Raw genomic sequence first — 23,281 nt, forward strand, 5'->3', positions numbered from 1 at the left:
CAATGCCTTCTGGGTAAAAAAATGTGTCGAGGGTGCTTTTGGGTAACTGTCGTCATCCATCCATCACTCACTCCCGCCCTCCCTCCCTCCCTGAAAGCGCCGGCGGGAAATCATTTCGCGCACTTTTCAAGTCATTGACAGCGCGGACGCCACAGCACTGTGAGCATGGAGCCCGCTGCAACCATCGCTGCAGTTGTGGCCGCTCTCAACGCCTCGCAGCTTATCATACAGGTTGCCCTGAGGCAGATGCAGAAAAGTCAGGCGAGGAGGCTACGTCAACGCGGTGATGGCCTGAAGTCTGAGAGTAGCACAGACCTCTCAGAAAGCAGGGGACCCAGCGCCGAGGACATCACGGTGGCAATGGGTCATGTTGATGCCGTGGAACGGCGATTCTGGGCCCGGGAAACAAGCACTGAGTGGTGGGACCGCATAGTGCTGCAGGTCTGGGATGAATCACAGTGGCTGCGAAACTTCCGCATGCGGAAGGGAACTTTCCTTGAACTTTGTGAGTTGCTGTCCCCTGCCCTGAAGCGCAATGACACCCGGATGCGACCAGCCCTGACTGTCCAGAAGCGAGTGGCCATAGCCCTCTGGAAGCTTGCAACGCCTGACTGCTACCGGTCAGTCGCGAGCCAGTTTGGGGTGGGCAAATCTACCGTGGGGGTTGTTGTGATGCAAGTAGCCAAGGCAATCGTTGATGTACTGCTGCCAAAGGTAGTGACCCTGGGAAACTTGGAGGCGATCATAGATGGCTTCGCAGCGATGGGATTCCCAAACTGCGGTGGGGCCATAGATGGAACTCACATCCCTATCCTGGCACCGGACCACCAGGCCAGCCAGTACATTAACAGAAAGGGCTACTTTTCCATGGTGCTGCAAGCACTGGTGGACCACAGGGGACGTTTTACCAACATCTACGTGGGATGGCCGGGCAAGGTTCATGACGCTCGTGTTTTCAGGAACTCTGGTCTGTTTAGACGGCTGCAGCAAGGTATTTACTTCCCGGACCACAAAATAACTGTTGGGGATGTGGAGATGCCTATAGTCATCCTCGGGGACCCAGCCTACCCGCTAATGCCCTGGCTCATGAAGCCCTATACAGGTGCCCTGGACACTGAAAAAGAACTCTTCAACTACCGGCTGAGCAAGTGCAGAATGGTGGTGGAGTGTGCTTTTGGACGTCTCAAGGGGAGATGGAGAAGCTTGCTGACTCGCTGTGATCTCAGCGAAACCAATATCCCCATTGTTATAGCAGCTTGCTGTGTGCTCCACAATCTCTGTGAGAGCAAGGGGGAGACCTTTATGGCGGGGTGGGAGGTTGAGGAAATTAGCCTGGCTGCTGATTACTCACAGCCAGACAGCCGGGCGATTAGAAGAGACCAGCGGGAAGCGCTGTGCATCCGGGAGGCTTTGAAAGCAAAGTTCCTGAGTGAGCAGGGTAACCTGTGACTTTCTAATTTTGTGTACAGAGAAGCCTTCACCCCACTTCCAACACACGTTTCAAAATAAAAATAGTTCAACTTTGTTAAAGCACACCGTTTTCTTTAATACTGTTTTCGCGGGAATTTTTAAAAACTGGGACGCAGACTGTGGTGCGGAGCGGGTGTAGTGTAGTCGCGCGAATGCAGCTTCTAAACTCAAGGACTGACAGGCTCCGCTGCGGTGGGATGGTTCTTTCAACGGAGCCTGTCACCCCTCCTGATAGGGACTGTGTGTATGGGGGGGTCTATGTGACTTTGTGGCAGGGGGGGGACGGTTACAGATCCCCTGCTGTGTGGCTCTGTGATCCTGCCTAAGGACCGCCGCTTAAGATCTCTAACTGCCCTCCCCTGCCACAAAGTCACAGAGCAACCCACCCCCCACCACATAACATGAAAAGAACCTCCCAGACTAACCAGGGTAAGTAGTCACTGCATCACTGCACTATGTATGTGCCTTGCTGCTGTGCCTGCCCCCGACTATGTACCCTGCCAAAGGTGACTGTCCTGTCCAATTACCAACCCCCTTTCCCCCCCCTCCTCCAAAAGAACATGATGGAAACAGTAGTTAACAGAAACATATTTTTTATTATCAACTACACATGGGACTGGGAAGTGAAACTTGGACGGGGGCTTGTGTCAGGCGGGAAGGAAAGAACTTGTCAAACTTTGGGGAATGAGAGCCTTCTGCTGCTCGAGCTCTCTGCAGGGGTGGAGTGAGAGTTAGCAGGGACTCTGCCGCCTCTCCTTCTGTGCACTTTGGGTGAAGGGAGTATGGGACTTGGTGGCGGGGGAGGGCGGTTAGAGATGGACTGCAGCGGGGCTCTGTCCTCCTGCCTCCGTTCCTGCAGAACATCCACAAGGCGCCGGAGCGTGTCCGTTTGCTCCCTCAGTAGTCCAAGCAGGGTTTGAGTCGCCTGCTGGTCTTCCTGACGCCACCTCTCCTCCCGATCCATGTTTGCTTGGTGCATTCGGGTCAAGTTTTCCCGCCACTGGGTCTGCTGTGCTGCCTGGGCTCGGGAGCAGGCTATAAGCTCTGAGAACATGTCCTCCCGTGTCTTCTTCTTCTTATGCCTAATCCTCCCTAGCCTCTGGGAGTGTGATGACAGGCTAGGTTGTGAGACAGTCGCAGATGGGGCTGTGGGAATGGGAAAAAGGGAGTGAATTCCTCAGAAAGCTAAATGTACTTGTGAACAAAGAACATAGTCTTTCTCTGTGAACAGGACCATGCACAGCACCTATCACATGCGCACTCAGCACAAGGTCGAATTCTCGGCCTTCGCATTCAGTGTCTGGGGTTTTGCAGAGCACTTTCGAGAACCCTGTCAGGACAACGGAATTGCTCTTGCACGCAGACATGGTAAGCCGTAGATTCGTGGCAGCTTAAAACTTTAATATTAGCAATGGCCTCATTTCACATTGAAATCAATGTCGGTCCCTGCTGCCAGCAATCCGGCAAGCAGGAAGTCTGCTCCTGTCCCACACCCTCGCGGCTGTCCCCGGGAACGATCCCTTTCGGCTGACCCTCTCCCGCCTCCACCGCGTGGCTGCAAACCAGCGGTTACAGTTCTGTAAAGGAACGGTAAAGCAGTCCCAACACTAACATTCCCCTACCTCATTCAAAGCAGATCGTCATGAGCGACATCACCTTCATGAGGATCTCTGAGAGCGACAGACAGAGAATGCTCCGGGAAAGCCTTCAAAGACCAGGGCCGTATGCCGCCATGCTGTGCCAAGCAATGATTCCGGAGTACTTGCTAGTCTCGTGGCGCGGCAACGTGTCCTACAACGGAGGACCCAATAAGGCCGCTCTCCCCAAGAACCTAATGCAGCGGATTTCAAATTACCTGCAGGAGAGCTTCCTTGAGATGTCCCCGGAGGATTTCTGCTCCATCCCCGGACATATAGACCGCATCTTACTGTAGCTGCAGTAGCAGGGACTAAACAGTAGAGCGGCTTGGGCAGGACAATCATGCAAAACCGGACATTGCTAGATTTTTTTCAAATAGTTGCACTGCCCATGACTGAACCGTTAAGTTAATCAAACTAATCATGAGAAACCCATTTTTTAAATTGTTAATAATCATGTTCTGTTACAAATAAATGTTTAGATGTTTACAACACTTACTGGATGATCCTTCACCAGATTCTGTGTCCGGGGTAACGGCTGGGGAGGGTTGGTAGGGGATCTCTGTAAGGGTGATGAAGAGATCCTGGCTGTCGGGGAAATCAGCGTTGTGAGCGCTGTCGACTGCCTCGTCCTCCTCATCTCCTTCCTCATCTTCCCCGTCCGCTAACATGTCCGAGGATCCGGCCGTGGACACTATCCCATCCTCAGAGTCCACAGTCAGTGGTGGGGTAGTGGTGGCGGCCGCACCGAGGATGGAATGCAGTGCCTCGTAGAAACGGGATGTCTGGGGATGGGATCCGGAGCGTCCGTTTGCCTCTTTGGTCTTCTGGTAGCCTTGCCTCAGCTCCTTGATTTTCACGCGGCACTGCGTTACATCCCGGCTGTATCCTCTCTCTGCCATGTCTTTAGAGATCTTCTCATAGATCTTTGCATTCCGTCTTTTGGATCGCAGCTCGGAAAGCACGGACTCATCGCCCCACACAGCGATGAGATCCAAGACTTCCCGATCAGTCCATGCTGGGGCCCTCTTTCTATTCTGAGATTGCACTGCCATCAGTGCTGGAGAGCTCTGCATCGTTGCCAGTGCTGCTGAGCTCGCCACGATGTCCAGACAGGAAATGAGATTCAAACTGGCCAGACAGGAAAAGGAATTCCAATTCAAATTTTCCCGGGGCTTTTCCTGTGTGGCAGTTCAGAACATCCGAGCTCTTACTGCTGTCCAGAGCGTCAACAGAGTGGTGCACTGTGGGATAGCTCCTGGAGCTATTAGCGTCGATTTCCATCCACACCTAGCCTAATTCGACATGGCCATGTCGAATTTAGCGCTACTCCCCTCGTCGGGGAGGAGTACAGAAGTCGAATTAAAGAGACCTCTATGTCGAACTAAATACCTTCGCGGTGTGGACGGGTGCAGGGTTAATTCGATGTAACGGCGCTAACTTCGACATAAACGTCTAGTGTAGACCAGGCCTAACATTCTCAAACTGCTCCTATGAAAACTGAGACAAAGGGGATGAGGTAATATCTTTTATTGGACCAACTTCTATTGGTAAGAGACAAGCTTTCAAGCCACACAGAGGTCTTCTTCAGGTCTGAGAAAGGTACTCTGAGTGTCACAGCTGAATGTAAGGTGGAACAGATTGTTTTGCATAAGTAATTAGTACATATTGTAAGGGACCATTCAAGATAGAGTGGCCTGTTAATACCTCTGAAGTCACAGGACAAAAAGGGGGGGTTAGTGATTACAGCTTGTTGTAATAAGCCACAAATCCAGGGTCTCTGTTCAGTCCATCATTTTTAGTGTCTAGCAGAGAGTTATGAATTTAAGCTGCCAGGCTCATCTTTTGAAAGTGTTGTGTAGGTTTCCTTTGAGGATGAGGACTGATAGGTCAGATATAGAGTGATCCTTTTGTGAAAATTGTAGAGGCATTAGCAGGTCACTGTACGTAGAATGGTCACTTACAATATGTGCTAACTACTTATGCTAAACAATCTGTTCCACCTTGCATTTAGCTGTGACACTGGGCTTGTCGACACTGCAGTTTATGTTGGTATAACTTATGTTGCTCAGGGATGTGAATAAGGTACCACCACAACATAACTACCACTTCTCACGGAGTGGTTTTCTTATGCTGACAAGAGAGTTCTCTCCTGTCAGCCTACAGCGTCTTCACCAGAAGTGCTACAGTGCTGGATCACTTCTAGTGTAGACTAGCCCTCAGAGTACCTTTCCTAAATCTGAAGAAGATCTGTGTGGCTCAAAAGCTTCTCTCTCTCTCCAACAGAAGTTGATTCAATAAAAGATATTACCTTGTCTCTGTAATATCCTGGGACTATCACAGCTACAGCCACACTGCATACAACATGTGGAAACTGATTATTAAAAAAAACCTGATTTCACATGATTCTACAATTTCAGGCAAAACAGCAGTTCAGAGTCAATCAGAAATGACCTATTGTCATTTATAAGCAAACTTGCTTCCTTGTTATATTAAAATCTCATGAAAGAATAATGAAGTCATTAGTCTGTGAAATTTATTCTTCTTTCTGCAGAGTTGTCTTTTAAGTTTCTTTTTGACTGCATAGCAGATGCTTTACTGCTGGTTGTTCAGTACCTACTACTGTACCATGTGGTGTTTGTTACAGTACATGCTGAGCAACCAGTCAGTCAGAGAGGACTGGCAGAGAAATGGGTACTTCATGAATAAACATTTGCTTAAAGATCACATTATGTGACCATTTTCCACTACTTCTGTGGTTACGCCATGGTTGTAAATTGAAATAAAACCATGTGAAACCTACTGCAGAGCTTTAGTTTCCACAGTAGCTGAAATTTATATAGGTATATGATGTACATTTGTGTAACTGTGGTGTCTGTGCTCCCAGGCTTCCTATTAAGATCAAGGCCATTATCTTGTCCCTTTGGGTGTTCCAACTTTCCTTCAGCTCTTACCCCAACTAGGCCAGAATGAGCCAAAGCATACCACAGAGTGAGCAAGTAAAAAGAAAAAAATAGAGTGGTAATGCTGTGTAAGAAAAATGGTTTCCTTTTGGACATTAATGGATTTGCTATTCACAGTGTAGATTCTTCACTATTGTTAGTGACCAGACTGATTTTGGAGAGAGGTAAGATTTGAGAAGCAGTATTAAAATGTTTATTTGTTCAGCACAGCCTGATTTAATGCTTAACTAGGGGGTTAAAGAAGATTGTCTTAAAAAACACTTCACTGATCAAGATTTTCAGGGCTGGTCACTGATTTTGGGCATCCCAGCTTGAGACAGCTTAACAGGGCCTGATTTTCACTAAGTGCATAGCAATCACCCTATTAATTAGGCCCCTTTTACATGTCTCAAGTTGGACACCCTAAGTTTGAGGCACTCAAAATCACTAGCCACTTTTCAAAAGTGTGGTCTTTGACTTTAGCACTCATCCTGTTCTTATTTTATCATCTCTTTGTTCCACTAGTATTTTGTTTGCTTCTCCTTAGGTCATCTCTTCCTATCCTTCTCTCACCATCCCTGCAGGATGCTGGCACTATGGAAGTGTCACTAATGGAGAACACTTTAGCAAAGGGACGGAAAGTTTGACAAGGGGGAATCTTAGCATACTGCTATAAAACATAGATAGAGGGTCACCATTCAAATCTTCCCTAGTTGAGAAATACCTAGCAGCCAGTAAACATAATTGCTTAGTATACAGAACACCTATAGAATATCAATGTACTGTAAAGGCATTCAATTATTTCAAGAGTGACAATAATGTGATTATCTGTAAAATCACATCGGTATCAGGAACATCACAGCACATGGTATTCTGTTTTCTCTGTATAAAGACAAGATGTCAGTGTCCCTTCCTGTAAAATCTCTTTCACAACTCTCACATTCAGATTCAAAATAAACTGCATTAAAGCAAAGAAAATCTTTAAATCAAATATGTTCATAACGATAAGCTGAGAATTCTGCTAGGAGGATAGTAAAAGAAAAAAGTTTAGACATTTGGCTAGGAATATTCCTAGTTAACCTCCTCTGGGGTAGATTTATCTAATTCTCAATAGCTGTAGGTAGTGCCCATGTATTATTAGAAACACTCCAACAGCAATATTTTGGGAAGGCCAAGTTAAAGAAAGCTAGATTTTATTTCCTGTTCCACTGATGAACATGTAATTAAATCCATCTCACTCTGATTCATCAGTGATTAAAAAGAGATTAAAGCTACACAGATCATGAAGCAAGATGTGAAGTAAAAGGAAATTACTGGAAATGACCAGATCCAAATAATATTGCTTCAAGAGGTGATTTAATGATGAAAGAAATTCAAGAGAGGGTAAGAAATTTAAACTCAGTATAAATTACACCAAAGTGCAGAAAAAATGCCACTAGATGCTCAAAGTATGGTTTGACAGCTTTCTTCCAATTAATGAATGGCAAAGCAATTCAACGACTATTAGCTTGGTCCTGAATATTAACTTTCTCCACTACAAAAACAAAATGATATACTTGCCTGTAACCCCCCTGTAAAGCTTGTCAGTGACCTAAAGTCTAATAACATTCATATCACAGGGTCAGTAACAGTAGTAGTTCAAATCCAGTCTCAAACAATTTCTAGGATTTTTTTTTTTTTATTCTCAGCTCAAAGCCATTCAAATTGCATTGGATGCTCTGACTGAGCAACCCAAGCATGTGAAATATGTGAATGTAGCTGCCACCCAAGTAGACCTACTACCTACGAAAACATCGGTAAAGGCAGAAAACCCTATAATTGGGAGTGAGAGCCAAAGTGTGGAAGTTATGGAGAGGGAAGGCCAGTTAGTTGTTATTTGCAGTTCCGAGAAGCTAAGTGATCACAGACAGCAAGTTATTCTTTGAGAGACATATATGTAGCTAAAGTCTCATGGGAGATGCAATTTTCAGGTATTTTATTTCTGGAACTTGGAAGAACTGTGAAGACTAATTTAATGTTGAGTGGTATCCATAAATGGCTCAGTTTTGGCATTAATAAAGCTCATAAACAACAAAAATACAGTAATATTCAATATTCTAGTTAGCTATGTCTTTTTTTGTTGTTGTTTTATTCAAATTCATGAAGGAGCCAAATGCCCAGGCTTGGCAGTTCATGGCAGGAGGTGGGTCTTCAACCTAAGATTTTATTTTTGTGTATGTCTGCAAAATTAAATGCACAAAGTCTAGAACAATCTCACACAAGCATCAAAATAAATATTCAATACTGAAACCTTTCAGAGAGACTGTGCTGTTACATTAACATGAGGTTCAATATTTATATTAAAATATCTAATTCAAGAACATGTAATTTATGCTCCAATATGCTTAGTTTTAAAACAATGTGTCACTACTCTGCCTCTGTAGCATGTGTACGTAATCATTGCGACTTCTGTTTTGGTTTGTTTTTTGGCTATGTATTTTAACATACAATATTCCTGAAATAACACAAACACGTTTCCAGAGAATGCTGAGGTTATGTGCAACCAACCTTTGGATTAAAAGACTAAGTAGTTTTGAAATAAAAAATATCTTTTTATTGATGCTTCCTTTGTTCATTCCTGTCTATGCCACCACCCACATTAATTTTGCTTTCAATAGATCATTGTAATGAAAGACAAGATCCTGCAAAGGCTTGCCCATACTTTAGATATTGTTAATAGTCCCACTGAAATAAATAGGGCTATACATTGTGTCATGTTAAACCTTTGTAGGATCAGGACTTTAGAAAGGGATTTTAATTTCATGAGTATGAAATTAGTTTGGTTTTCAACCTCCTTCTCCAAAGTTTTGGAGGTGTTTGGAACTGGGGCCTTACCTCAAGAATCCTTCTATTCAATATAAACCAAAAAGCTGTTGGAATCATACATATTGCTTTGTACCAAAAAATATAGCAGGATGCATAAAAAAATCTTGTGAACTGTCCATATGAATTATTATATGGAAAGTAATTAATTCAGGAGGAATCCATGTGAACAGAATGCTTAGAATTTCTATTAGCTCTGACTAAAAATCCAGGTTTAAATGTCCTCCTAGGAGATGCTAATGAACCATTTCACTGAAACTGATAAGCGAGAAGCCCAGAAAATGGTATTTCATTTTCAGGGTGAGAAAGATAGTGTTTGGGGACAATTTGACAATCATTCAAATCTAAAGTAAAAGAACATAGTGACACCTTAATGTATCTTCTCCTCTCTGCTAATGAGCAAGCATTTTCTCCCCATGTAATAAGATCAAAGCCTATGAAAGGTATATTTAAAGTAAATGGGGAATACTAACTTTAAATTAAATGGAAAATATTGGGGAAGGGGAAATCATTTATAACAGGCTCTAATCATTTTGGTAAAATGAGCAATATGATCATATTGGCCATTTATATAGCACATTACATCTAAAAGATCCCAAAGTGCTTTACAGGTGGGAATCACCTCATCCAATCAAGTGTGACATTGGAATATTTTCTCTAACCAAAAATAGCTGGATAGTGCTCCCTGAAGAGGTCATTATTTTACTTTCAGCATTGGCTGAAGAAGGGTTGATTGACCTGTGTGGCACACCCTTAACCTTCTATAAGTGTTCTAACCACTGCTATCCTTGTAAGCAAGAGATCCAGGCTATCCCACAAACAGTACTAACATCAAACCGCCAGTCTGCTCCAAAACAAAGCTATTTTGTTGCATTACATAAGTGCAAAGTAGATAAACTTTCCCAAACGGGCATGTAAACATGACTAAAATAGACCCTTCTTCCAACCCCCAATTTTGGGGGAGTCTTTACACTGGGGCTAAATGCTATGAAGTAGCTAATGAAACACTGAAAGGCTCCTAACTGTTGCAGCATGATTTGTTCAAATACTGTATAATAAACACGGACAGCCTGCAATCTTGTTTTTCATTCAGAGTCCAACAGGTGATCTGCAGAGTGAGTGAGTGAATGTTTGTGTGCGTGCTTTCCCAAATGAGCCTAAAGGGGCCATTTGACTTTATGGTGAACAGCTTTAGGCAGACAGGTATAAGAAATGATTTAGCCACACAGTTTCAGAAAATATCTGAAAAACAAGTATACATCTATAATCTCCCAAGTTTTCCAACACATTTTTGGAATCTATAACAACAACAATTCAACCATAAACTTTTCTAACATGAACACAGTGTGACTTTTTCCATTTACCTTTTTAGGTGCTAGGGATGTCAGGGAAATCAGTTATTGATATACATAGCAGGGGATAGAGAGGAATATATACAAAATGGACATACATATCCTCCCTGCCACTCTGGCTTATGCTTCTTTTAAGAAAGACAGGCACTGCTGAGACATCGCTCTTTGTTGGTGGATAGTGGTGGTGGGAACCTCTAACCGCATCTTTAAAAAGGAGTGTGTTGTTCATGTGCTAAGGTCCCCTGGGACTGAAGAACACAAAGAGATACATCACATTCCTTACTATTTATGAAATCTCTTTCAAGCACACATAGTACTGTGTGGTGGGGACACCCCAACTTCATCATGTGGATCCTAAATGCCAAGCCACATGGCAAATACCCCCCCTGCTTGACTCCCACTAGGTCCAACCTCATTGGCTCCCTTCCCAACTTTTGAAAAGACAAGAATTAACCACAGTAATAAATGTTTTTGTTTGGGCACACCCTACCTGAATTAGTACAAGAGACCCCTTCAGGGCCCTACAAGGAGTCACAACTCCCCCCCGTCCCCCTAAAAATAACACAATGCACTGAAATCTCCGGAGCCTAAATATTAAGAGTGTAAACAGTGAGTTCCCATTTCTCAGTCTCCCAAAAGTACACCATCTGCTATATACACTGGTACTTAGTTATGGTGCAAACTCAGAGGATGCATCCCAGTCACTGCTGCAATATCTGGGGCCCTTCCCCATGATCACACAGCTGGTCAGAACTCCTTTGCTAGATTGAGATTGCACCTTCAACCTGGCTGGGGTCATATCCCGGCTTATGCCAGAGGCCAGTCCTCTAGCTCCAGATTCAGGCTGTATTTGGGCAGATGCCCTCCAGCGGTAGCCATAACATTTTCTCTTTCCTCAGCTAGGTGTCTCCTCTCTCTACTCCTGTCCCTGTGCAAACTCAAAGGCCCAGTACCACCCAACCCCCTACCCCCACTTTGGTAAGGCCGAGCTCCTGCTTCTCAGTGGCACTCCTCACCAATGAGAGTTGGGCTGGAAGCAGGAAGTTACACCTGGGATTTCCTCCTATTTCTCTAACCAGTCAGAGCTCTTTCCTTGCCCTCTCCTAATTAATCAAAACATGTGGTGAGTAAGGCTGGCTCTTTCACCCTGTGGCCATGTGTGCATGTAGAGTGAATGATCACATGAAAGGACCCTGCTCCAAAAAGCTCCAAATCCAACTGACAGGGAAATCCTGCACAGGACAGCTGTTCAAATACAAGAAGGCAGGGAGATATCAGTGAAGAGATCAACAGAGGAATCTTTGTTCAAAAAGAATAGATTTTTTTAAAAGGGGTACTGGAAAGGAGAGAGGGAGACTGCTGGTACATAAGGAATGGGAGGCTGTTCTAAGTGTATGAGTAGTGAAAAGAGAATCAGTAAGGAGAAAGAAGAGTCATAGAATGGAATGAGAGCAGTGACAGAAATAATGACAGAACTCTGCAAACTCTTGTAGGTATGAAAAATGATCTGAATGCGAAGGAACAGGAGAGAGGGAGATAGCACAGTGAATTATGAAAGATTTAAGCACTCAGTGCAGCCCTTATCAGACACACTCCAATATTCTGTGCTAATGGTTCAAAACATAGTAACACTCTTGACAAGTATAGTATTTTGGAGCACGAGAATAGAATAGTCTAGTATGGGGGATTCCTCTCCCCCTGGTAAGTAGGTCTTGTTGCCTAGTGAAGCTATCTGTTGATCTGGACATGGTGGTGAATGAGGATAAACAAAGGGATGGACTTTAAGTCACAGGCAGAAAATTTATTAACGGATGGGAGGGGCACCATGTCACCTATACTCTCACATATCAGGTATTTTAAGCAGTTCTAATGCAGGGGTTACTGGGCTTCTACCATATAACCCATAACTTGTCATAGACTCTCTTCAGACTACCTCTAGGACTCAGCTCGCTCTTCTGAGTCCTACCCCCTTCTGCTTGGGTGGGTCAGAGGATACTAAAGGGGGACCCCTGAACCTCTGGAGGCCCATCCCATGACCACGAGGCCCATCAGCAAAATTCCAGATCTTTTACTTCTGAGAACTGTTTGTTTTATCCTTTTAACGGCACTGGAAACTGACTGCAATTTGCAACAAAATCCCTACCAAATACTTCTACTAATTATTAAATCATGTTCCTATTGAACTTAGCTGCGCCTCCAGAATGCTGTGAGGAAGGCAAAAAATTCCCCAGCCCTCTGACAATTTGGGTCCTACAGGAAGAAAAAAAATCCTTCTTGACCCCAAAACAGGTGATTGGACCTTCAGCATCTGCAAAACACAGCTCCGAGGCTACTATTAGGAGGTTGGGGGCTGTGTTTGGAGAAGGTGCTGACAGAGAGCAAGAGGCTCCATATAGCCTGAGCTAGGGTTTTAATTAATAAAGGATAGGGTGAGAGACCAATCAGCTCCCTTCCTCCGCTGTCTGGGCAATGAGTGACTAGAGACTCTGGAGGTACAGGGCCACCCTTGCATCCCCCAGCACGTGTTCTCCTCACCCATTCCCAATAACTACTGGCCCCATCAAGTTTTCCCACTCATTGAAGTAGGTGAGCAGCAGTCTTCCACCATGTTAATGAATAATTTTCCAGCTGAAAACACACAAAAGGAGTTCTGAAATTATGTCTTTTCCTCAGAGAAAACAAAAAACAAAGTAGGCTACCATTTCAGCACTATTGTGACAAGTGGGCAGAGCCCTCCTAGCTCCACAATAGTCTCTTCTCCCCTTTCTGTGTGTCAAGCAGCTTCTCTCTGAGTGTTTACTGCACTACTCTTGTGGAACACTACCGGCTGGTAGTCTCTAGCATGGCCTTATCATCTCTTCCCAAACATTTGTGCAGAGGGAGGGGAAAGTAAGCTGGAATTCATTCCTTGTTTGCCAGTGATCAGGTAGTGCCGCTGCATACTCTTATATATGATTTGGGGATTCAATAATGTATGAGATCTGGACATCTCTAAAGAGCCCTTCAAAATCAAACCTCTACCCATATTATGTGTGGATTTCTTAGTTCATTAAAACAGTTGAGATACAATATTACACTTCCCTGCATTCAGCCTTCTGTGCTAAAGAAAGTATTTCTCGATACCACTATAAAACATTTGCATTGGCCATTTCTCACTGCTAATAATTTAAAAGTATTATGGTCAAGTTCAGTGTTCAATCTGCAAGGTTGTAAATGAGGGCAGAATTTAGCTCTGTCTATTGTGAACACACTTCTGTTACGATACATTAGAGTAGACTAAAAACTCATACAATACACATGTATGTTACAAAGTGGAACATTTTTTCAGTTACAGGGATTATAAATTCTCTACTATACTATAATGCATTTTTGCACAAGATTTTTTTTCCAGAAGTGCATAAGCCCTTAATCAAGGGAATATATATATGTGACATAAGAGAAACCTCCTTTTCCTCCCCTGCCCACACCCCATAAGCTTACTGAAAAATTACATTTCTGTTCTAAACTCTGTGGTGGTCTGGTTCAGCACCTTGGACCTCCAGCCTGGTCACACTTGGAAGTTCAATCCCCTTCCAGGCTATCCAAGTTCAGCTGTAACTGACAGGGCCTAAGTTGATGCCTTCCAGCTGGCCTCTTCAAGTACCCCCTGCCCACCTCCACCTGGGCCAACAGCAAAGTATTTCCAAATTAAAGAACCTCAAAACAAACCTCTTTCACCATGTCTTTTGCCCCTCCTAGACTCTTCTTTAATGGTACTCTTGCTTTTAGAGAAGCCAGGCCCAGGGCTTCTCCCTGGGACCCCTCAGAAGAACAAAACTACAAACAAATCAACCACCACTAAAGCCTCTTCCCCCTCAGCTCCTCATTCCCTTTCAGGAACACTAACCCCAAGACTGCCTCCCTGTAATTTGTTCCACTACAGGAGCTAAACCCACCATTGTAGCTATTTCTGTCAGACCCCTTCTCTGTTGGGTTTCCCCCATTTTAAGTTCTACCTAGCACAAGTGTTGCAGAGCAAAACAAATTGAAAAGGGCTTTACATTTAATAAAGTTGTAGCAGTTACATTGCAAAAAGCTTCGTAGCTGCTGCACGTAACCTTCCTATTCCTCCAATGACATTGAGGCAAACTTAAAAATTGGGATGCCTGGACAGTCAAATCATTGTGATGTATTATTTCAATTTCATTAAAAAATGCCTTAACAGGTGCTGTCAGTAAACCTATAAAAAGTAACAGGGAGCCATTGTGATAATAAAAAAAAAATAAAAAAAAAAAAACAGATTTGTAGTACAAGAGCTCAGCTGCAGCACTTTAGGTTTCATTTTTATACAGAAATATGTTGTGAATATGTAGTAATATTTATTTTCCTTCAGTTCATGCCAAGTGATGCTTGTTATGGTTTATTTTATGATTATTCAAAAGTTCCTTACTTATATTCTGTATTTTCACCAAAACCAATGAGCCAAATCACGAGGGCCTTACAGATTTCATAATGACTTCAGTGGGAGTTTTGCCTGGGTAAAGACTTCATGATTTAGCTCAGTTAAAAAACAAAGTGAGAATTTATCCCCTCTGATATAAAAAGATTGTTCAGGCATATTCCATTCAATTCAGAAAGTAAAACTTTTTGCTATAAAGTCTAAAAATATCTAGAAGCACTGTAGAAGTTTCTTGCTGTTTGTAAATAGCACAGAAAATGAAACAGAGGATGGATCACTCAATAAATTGCCCTGTTCTGGTCATTCCCTCTGAAACTTCTGGCACTGGCCACTGTCATAAGAGAGGATACTGGGCTAGGCGGATGATTGGTCTGACCCACTATGATGATTCTTGTGTTCTTAAATGTTAGTGTAGAATCATTTTCAGAGTTCAGCCCTATTTCATTTCTGGCTTCAAACACTTTAGTATCAGTTGCAGAAGGCCCTAAAAATAACTCAGAATTTTAAATTGTTTAGTTATTTTGACAGTCTATTCATAACACCAAGAACCTTAAGTCACTGTAGGTATGTCTACACTGCAATTAGACACCTACGGCTGGCCCCTGTCAGCTGACTTGGGTTTGTGGGGCTTGGGCTAAGGGGCTGTTTAATTGAAGTGTAGATGTTCGGGGCTCGGGCTGCAATCCAAGCTCTGGAACCCTCCAACCTCACAGGGTCCTAACCTGTCTAACGACAGTCTAAACCCAGTTCATGTTCCCTATTAGTAGGTGAACAATCCAATGCTTGGTGAATTCTGCTTCACAACAATAGCAAGAGCAGATACTGAAGGATCAAAAAGTGGCGTCGCTATGAATGGTTAGCTGCCACAAGCCAGTTACCTGCAGAGGCTGACTATTAAGCCTCCCCACCCTCTGCCTTCCTCTGGGGCTGCCACTGGGGAACGTGACCCCTGTGGAATATCTTTGGGGGATTGGCATACTGGCCAGAAAAAATTCCAGCCACCAGGTCCTAGAGCCCCAGCCTGAACTCAGTCCCTAAAGTCTGAGCCACGTGACTTGAGTCAGCTGACACAGGCCTGCTGCAGATTTTTAATTGCAGTGTAGACCCAGTGTTACCCCTTTACTTCAGCAAGAGTAAGCATTGCTGGAGGTTAGATTGTGTCTCTTTTCCCTGCCATGCCAGTCTGTCTACATCACCACCAAACTTCTTGAAAGTATGATACCTGCAAGGCAAGGTTTAGACTGGCAATTCCCCAGAGAAGTCTCTCTGCAGTGTCCAGTCCCTCTTACTGATACACTCTCCAAAATTAAGATTTCTACCTCCAAAGAGACAATGCACACACCAGCCTGCCGAGGTTAGTTGAAGACTCACACTTCAGTTTAATACACAACACTGAGATGCTTTTGTAATAAAAGAAGTTTATTTAAAAAAAAAGATTTAAGCAATAGTAAACAAGAGAAAAAAAAAGAGACCAACATGATTACAAATAAAACAAAAATAAAACATGCTTTCTAGTGTCTAAAATTTAACAGATTACAACCTTGGTCTCAGGCAATTTCTCACATATGGACAGTTTCCAGATACCTCACCCCACATGGTTGATGGCTCCACCTTTCACAGATTACAAGAGCTCTGGCCTCTTTTGTCCCTTAAGTGATGGATAATGGTCTTTTTGCTCCCTTATATTACCCAATGCCTAGTGCCTTTACTTCCAGAGCCAGGAAGACTTCATAGGGGTACAGTCTCTGTCCCGGTATGCCTACTAAGCTGTTTTCTTCCCTGCTTGTTAGATTGATTGCTTTGTTTACTTTATATATAAATGTATTTTCATAGTCCTCTGCATGAAATCAAGCCAGTCAGATCGGGAATCTACATTCCTTTGTCTGGGGCAGGCTTGATTTATGCACTGCCTCCAAAACACATTTTAAGAACATAGTTCTGCACACATACATAACTATTTAAACCCAACCCATACAGATATCATACATTGACATTCATGATCAGTATTTCACCCGTTTACATTTGATACCTTACAAGATAACTTTTGGATACATATTATGACAGCAGTGTGTTGCAGGTAATGAGTGTGTCAGGTCTGATAGGAGTTACAATACAGTGGGCCCTCTGACAGCGGGCATTGGGGGGCCCTTAGTGTCACAATCATGTTTACATTCTGTTTAGGAGAGCATTTTACTCGCTTATTGTGTTGCTATTGAATTAAAGATGGGGCATTATGCTTGTCAGAAAAATTTCAAAAGAAACTATTTGACATGGCAACTGATGCTCTCTTACTGTGACACACAATTTAAGAAAGTTAGAACTATGTTACAGACAAGTTGGACTAAATTCAATATGATTTGTGCCTTGTTATGCCAGAGCTGAATTTGGCTGGATATTTGCAAATAGCTCCAAACTGTTTTGGCATATCTCCATTATTAAGACTATAATAGACAGAACTGTAGTACAGATCCCTCAATCCTCTCCTTCTGTCTTGAATCAGGTATACTACAACAGGATCTTTACCAGGTGCTTTATTTGGCTTTAAGCACCAGTTTATGTTCCAATTGGACTACTTCCTTATAGACATCAACAGCCTCCAGTGTTGTATAGAAACAGTGACAGTGCCAACTTAAAAAAAAAACAAAAACAAAAAACTAATAATGGTATTCAAGTCATTGCTGTCTTATAATTAATAATGCACTGTCTGGTTCAACAAGGATATAATTAAAATTTTAAATACAAACATTATAAATAACAGATACCCTGGGATTATAAATCTCTGTATTGTGTTTCTAATGAAAATAAATCGCATTGACAAAGGGCTGAGTTTGTTTCACCTTCACTCTTAATACCTGATTAAGTTTTCTAATTCTGTCTTTTTGAAACACATTTCATACTACCTTCTTCTTCCACCAGAAAATATTAAATTAGTAATGGCCAATGCTGTAAAACAAGCAAGCAAAAATGCATAAATATTGGATGCACACACATTCTGACTATTCATGGAGGTTTAGTAACTTTCATTAAAAGCTGAAATAATTACTTTAGGCTTCATGGATATATGAATATTTCTATTATGCTCCCTGATCATGCATAAAATTGTGACTTCATTGTTAAGATGTCTCCAATCGAATAATCTGGTCCAGTTTGATTACAACAGTCAGATTTACAGCTTTAGTCATAAAATACAGATAAAAGGGAGGCCTGCACAATGAAATAGTCTTAAAATTCAATTGCTGTTAAACAGAAAACCAAGTAATGGAAGATTAAAGCAACGATAAAATGCAGTGGCATCCACTTGTCAAAATGGATCCTCCAAGCAAAACCATTTTACACACACAAAACATGTTATTAATATAGAAAATACTTAAATGCACATTTGAAACAGAAGTCAGTCAGGCTTAGCTGATACAGTTAAATGCTGTAACTAGGAATTGGTTGGCTTTCCATTCTGACAACATATTTGATAGAAAGGGATACTATGCACCTGCTGTGTCTCCCAAACAATTATTCCAAAAGCAAATTTAATTTCCCAAATCTCAGATGTGATTTTTTGTTTGAACAAATATCACTTGTGTCAAGAATAACCCAAAGCAACTACATTATTAACCAGCCCATATGTTCATGCTCACACAGAGAAAAGTAAACCATGGTGGTGTGACGTATGTGTCTCAAGCCATTCCTACCTCTGATCAAATAGCCTTCCTGTATTGGCACACACTACATCCTCCAAGTCTGTCTAGCCTGATGGCTAAGTGGAGCCTAGAAAATCAATGACTAGTTTTGATTTGGCAGTGCTTTCCCCTGAATAATTATAAAGTCATCACCAATCAGTAGGGAAGAGCATCCGAAGTATAGCTGAGTAAAACTTTTTCAGAAAAAGATTTTTGCCAAAAAATTCAGTCAGGTTGACTGGAACCTTTTGAAAATTCATGTCAAATTCATGGTATTGTTTGAGTTGAAAGAAAAATAATTCTAAAACAATTTGAAAAGGTTTCATTTCAGCATATTTCAATTCAGAATGACCTCTTTTGTAATTTACTTAAATTTTATTTATAAAATTTAAGTGTTTTAAGAAGTTCAAAAACAAAACAAAATGTTTTGCTTTGGGCTAAATGAAACATTTTTGTTCTACCTCTTTTTCTAACTTTTCAGTTTGCCAAAAATTTTTTTGAAGATTTTTATTTCAAGTCGACCCAAAACTAATTTCTCCTCAATTTTTCAAAAAGCCCACAAACAAAAATTTGTTATTTGCATAACTCTAGTCTTGAGCTCTTATCCTTTCTTCTGCTGCCACTAGAACTGAAGTGCCATATGGTTCTGTTGCAGAAAGGAGCACAAAACCCATTTTGCCTGCTGCTAGTTGAAAATGGAAGATGAGTTCCACGGGCATTACCCCTGGGGTAGGTGAGGTTGGGGGCTGGGAAATGCTGAAGAGGAAAAGGTGGGTGTTGATACAATTCCAGAAGGCAAAGGGGAGGGATTCCTAATTTGCAAAGGCATAGAGGTGCTGGGGTGGGGGTAAGGGGACTGGAAGTTAGCATAGGAGAAAAGAGGGAATTGAACCTTGGTTTGCAATAGAAAGGGAAATCACTGACTGAAAAATAAGGATTAAGCCAGTGTGGGTGGATTGAGACATACTGCAAGGAAATATGAAGTCATTCCAGGTGTAAGAATCTATGGTAGCTGAGAGATTTTAGACAAGTTTCCTCTGCACTTCAGGTTTGCTCATCATTATACAAAATCCCAGTAAATAGTACTTCTGTGATGATAATTTAGTGAGGTAAAACCAAAATCCTTTCCTACCCCAAGGCTGGTAGGTACCCAGGCTAATAATTTCAAGAGAGACTAAACTCTTAACTAAATGAACACTTAGTTTGTGGCAAGATGAGGTATAATTCTACCTCACACTAGCCTGCTGCAGTGCTCATGTGGATTCTGCTACCCCGCATTAAAAGTTCCTTAGTGCACTTTGATCTACCCCACTTTGAAACTGGAGTGGACTCCAGAGACTGGTCCATCAGGGATGACAGAGGTCTGGGCTACCAGGAGGGTGGTGGCGAGATTAAATTATGTGGGTTATGAAAAGGGGTATGAAATAAAACATCCTGGGGCTTGAAGACAGTGGGCACTTCCAGATAATCAATAATAACTTACAAGTTCATTAATTCAGTATGCTGAATGAAGATTTCTGCAGTGGCATTCAAGGAACACCTACCATAACCCTTGTTCCTGGGAACAGGGTCCTTGTAAGAAGGGAGCAAAGGGAGGAGTGCTCTGAGGTAACATTTCAAAGCAAGAAGCTTGGTGGTGACAGAAGATAACAGACTGGGTTGTAGCAAACCTTGGGTCATGATAACTCACTGGTAAGGCTGCTCTAAGCTCTAGGGCTTCTCTAATTTATGCCAGGGACCATAAGATCTTCCACTTGACCCAGAACCTAAATGGTAAAAGTGGCTTATCATCACCAGCTTCTCTATGGGATGTGTCTGCTGTGCTATGAGACGCAGCACAGAATCTGTCCCAAAATGTTTATAGAACATTCTGCAATAGGTACAACATCAGTGCAGAAGTGAATACCCCTCCGAGATGAAAATAAGAAAGCCATAGGAAGAAATGTGATGGTGCATTTCTGATAAGTTACTTAAGATGCAAACGAAGGGAACAATTATTGAGAAGACTAGTGAAAACTTTGATTTTATACACCACTCAACTTCTTTAGGATGATCAAGAAAAAAGGGAAAGGAAAGAACAATGTTAGGAAAAGGAGCTTAATATTGTACAGTATTAGAAGTACTGAGATCTTCAGGATCACACAAACAAGTACTTGGAAGTTTGAAAATATTATTCAGAGAACTAGCTGCCATTTGACCATTAGGCTCTTCCTGAGTCATAAGTCTGAAATCAGCCCATTATGCATGTGCTGAAGAGCTAGTTTGGAATTGAACCATTGAGTATTCAAGATACCAGAAAAAAAAAGTTCAAAAAAATTTGAAGAACAGGATTCAATAGAACTTGAAATCCGAAAGAAATCTTTTAAAATCCTTCCTCCCCCACCCCCGATGGATTTTTGTTGTTTAATAGCTATAATATTACCTGTCACAGAGACTGAGACTTGTAAGAGTCAAAGACATTTGCAATATCATATGTAGTTGAGGTTATTTAAGTTATTTATTCTTGGAGATTATTTTAACATAAAAACAGTAACAATTGTGTATATTCAAATTTTAAAAGAACCTTAGTAAGAAACTCCATAAAGTATTTTAAAAATGTATGTCTCTGCAGAAGTAGTATAGGAGGAAGCATTAATTGCTCTTTACTAAGAAAACATAGGCAGCTGGATCTGTATACAACCTCTGTTACTCCTAAGAAATAAAGCAGCATGGAGAAAGTGACAAAGGGAGATAGATGTGCAGAAGAAATAAACAATGAAGACGATTGAGACAAAAATCAAATGGTATTGCTAGGTCCCCCTATGCAAACAATCAAGTAAATTGTTGCTCTCAAGACTGAAACTAAAGTTCATAAAATGTGTATTCCTGTAAATATTCCTGCATCTGGTGGCAGCGTCTATAGTGACAAACTAGCCCCTGAATATCTGGAATATATATCAAGCTTTCTCTAAGACCAGAGAATGACAAAAGAATTATAGATGATGCTGGATCAGGAATAGTGTGGGACTTCAGTTGCCATGAAAAACGAAACAGGAGTCAGAATGACAATGGGAAAGGTGTATTACAGAACTAGAGAAGTCCCACTGAAACAAAAAGAATAAGCCTCCTGTCATAAAACAAAGCATGACTGTGATATACCTAAGACACATTAGGTGATACTAAAATCATACTCAAGGTTATACTAATTACAAAAGGGGAATGACTGAGGACTATGAAGAGGTGCCAATCTCATTGTGTGGCCCAGGAAAGGATAATTTTCTCCCTGAACAGGATCCATCCTGTTTTGTCTTAAACCTGTGCTGACAAATGTTGCCTGATTCTGTGGCCTATTTTCCTTTTTGTTCAAGTTTTGTTTTTATTTAAAACTGTCATCTTATTCAACAAGTTGATCCTGCAAGCAATTTTTACCCAAAATTACAAGGCCAAAATCTTTCAGTAATGTACCTGAAAGAGATTAAAGCACTGATGATATCAGTTCATAGAAAAAAATGTGCCAAAGAACTAACATCCAAGATATGGAACTCTGTCTGGCACAGAAGATGCAAACAAAACCATTTACTGAAGTTACAAAAAAGAGTGGGCTATGGCAAGTATGGAACCATTTTGATATATCTATTGGGAGATGCCATCTACAAGCTAAACTTCTAGGCTAAAATGCAACTAGTTGACAGCTAAGAAGAAACTTGGAGCCTGATAAACAACCCCAGCTCCCTATACTTCTTCCTTTACTGAACCTATACCTGACAAAGGTAATAAGAGCTATAGGTTATCACATATGGAGGCAATGCCATTAATTCTTGCACTTCATTAGTGAAACAGTCTCCTCTGCAGCTGTAGAAAAATCAAGAATTTAATAAGAATTCCAAGTAAAGAGGTAAGGTAAGTACATGGACAACAGTTCTCCTTATAATGAAATATCACTCAATCTGTTGTGGCTAAGAACAATAAATAGTGCTGTAATCTACTCAGCCAGAGCCCTCTTCCCCTGCCCCCGTTCATTGATTAAGGGGACTCTATTAACTGCAATTTAGAAAACTATAAAACAAGACATGTATACAGCTGTGTGTGTTAACCTGAACTAGGCAATGTGCCCACATAGGTACAACCACTAAGGGCATAAGAAAAGATACGTTCCCTCAACCTTTTGTTGCCCAGTTGATGTACCCCCTCAAGGTGGATATAGCATTCGCACACACTAATTCTGGTTTCTCCTCTGACCCATTGTTTTTCTTTTTTGTTAATGTGGTTGCATCTTTGCATTCCAAGTAAATGTAGGATGAACCTACATGTACTAGTAAGCTTGTTCCAATAGTTAGTTGCTCAGCCAGTCTACTCAGCCAGCCAGCAATTATCTGATTTATAAGGCTATGTAACTGCCTGTTTAGATCTGTAGCAGAAACTCAAACAGGAGTGGGCTGAAGAAGTTTCTAGGCAGAAGTTCAACAGAGAAGCAGAGAGTCAGACACCAGTGTAGGTTTAAGGATTAATACTGTTTTTCTTTATTTTGATTAAGTTTCTTGTTCAGCATAAGAAGCAAGTGACTTTTGGATGTTCATGGGCAAACCCTGGATCAAGGCATCACCACTTATCACAGTACCCTCTCATTTAACACTCTGAGTTAGTCTGCTTCTCCAAAACAAACTGTTCTAGAAATCTCATTGCCATCATTCCTTTTGTAGTGCCTGAAGTTAATTTAAACCTTAAGCATTAAAACCTCTGTATGGACTGAAAAGTACATACTTTTTCAATTAAGTATCAGAGGGATAGCTGTGTTAGTCTGGATCTGTAAAAAGCAACAGAGAGTCCTGTGGCACCTTTAAGACTAACAGATGTATTGGAGCATAAGCTTTCATGGGTGAATGCCCACTTCGTCGGCATTGCATCCGACGAAGTGGGCATTCACCCA

The sequence above is a fragment of the Trachemys scripta genome, chromosome 9 (assembly GCF_013100865.1).
Source record: "Trachemys scripta elegans isolate TJP31775 chromosome 9, CAS_Tse_1.0, whole genome shotgun sequence".
Lineage (NCBI taxonomy): Eukaryota > Metazoa > Chordata > Testudines > Emydidae > Trachemys > Trachemys scripta.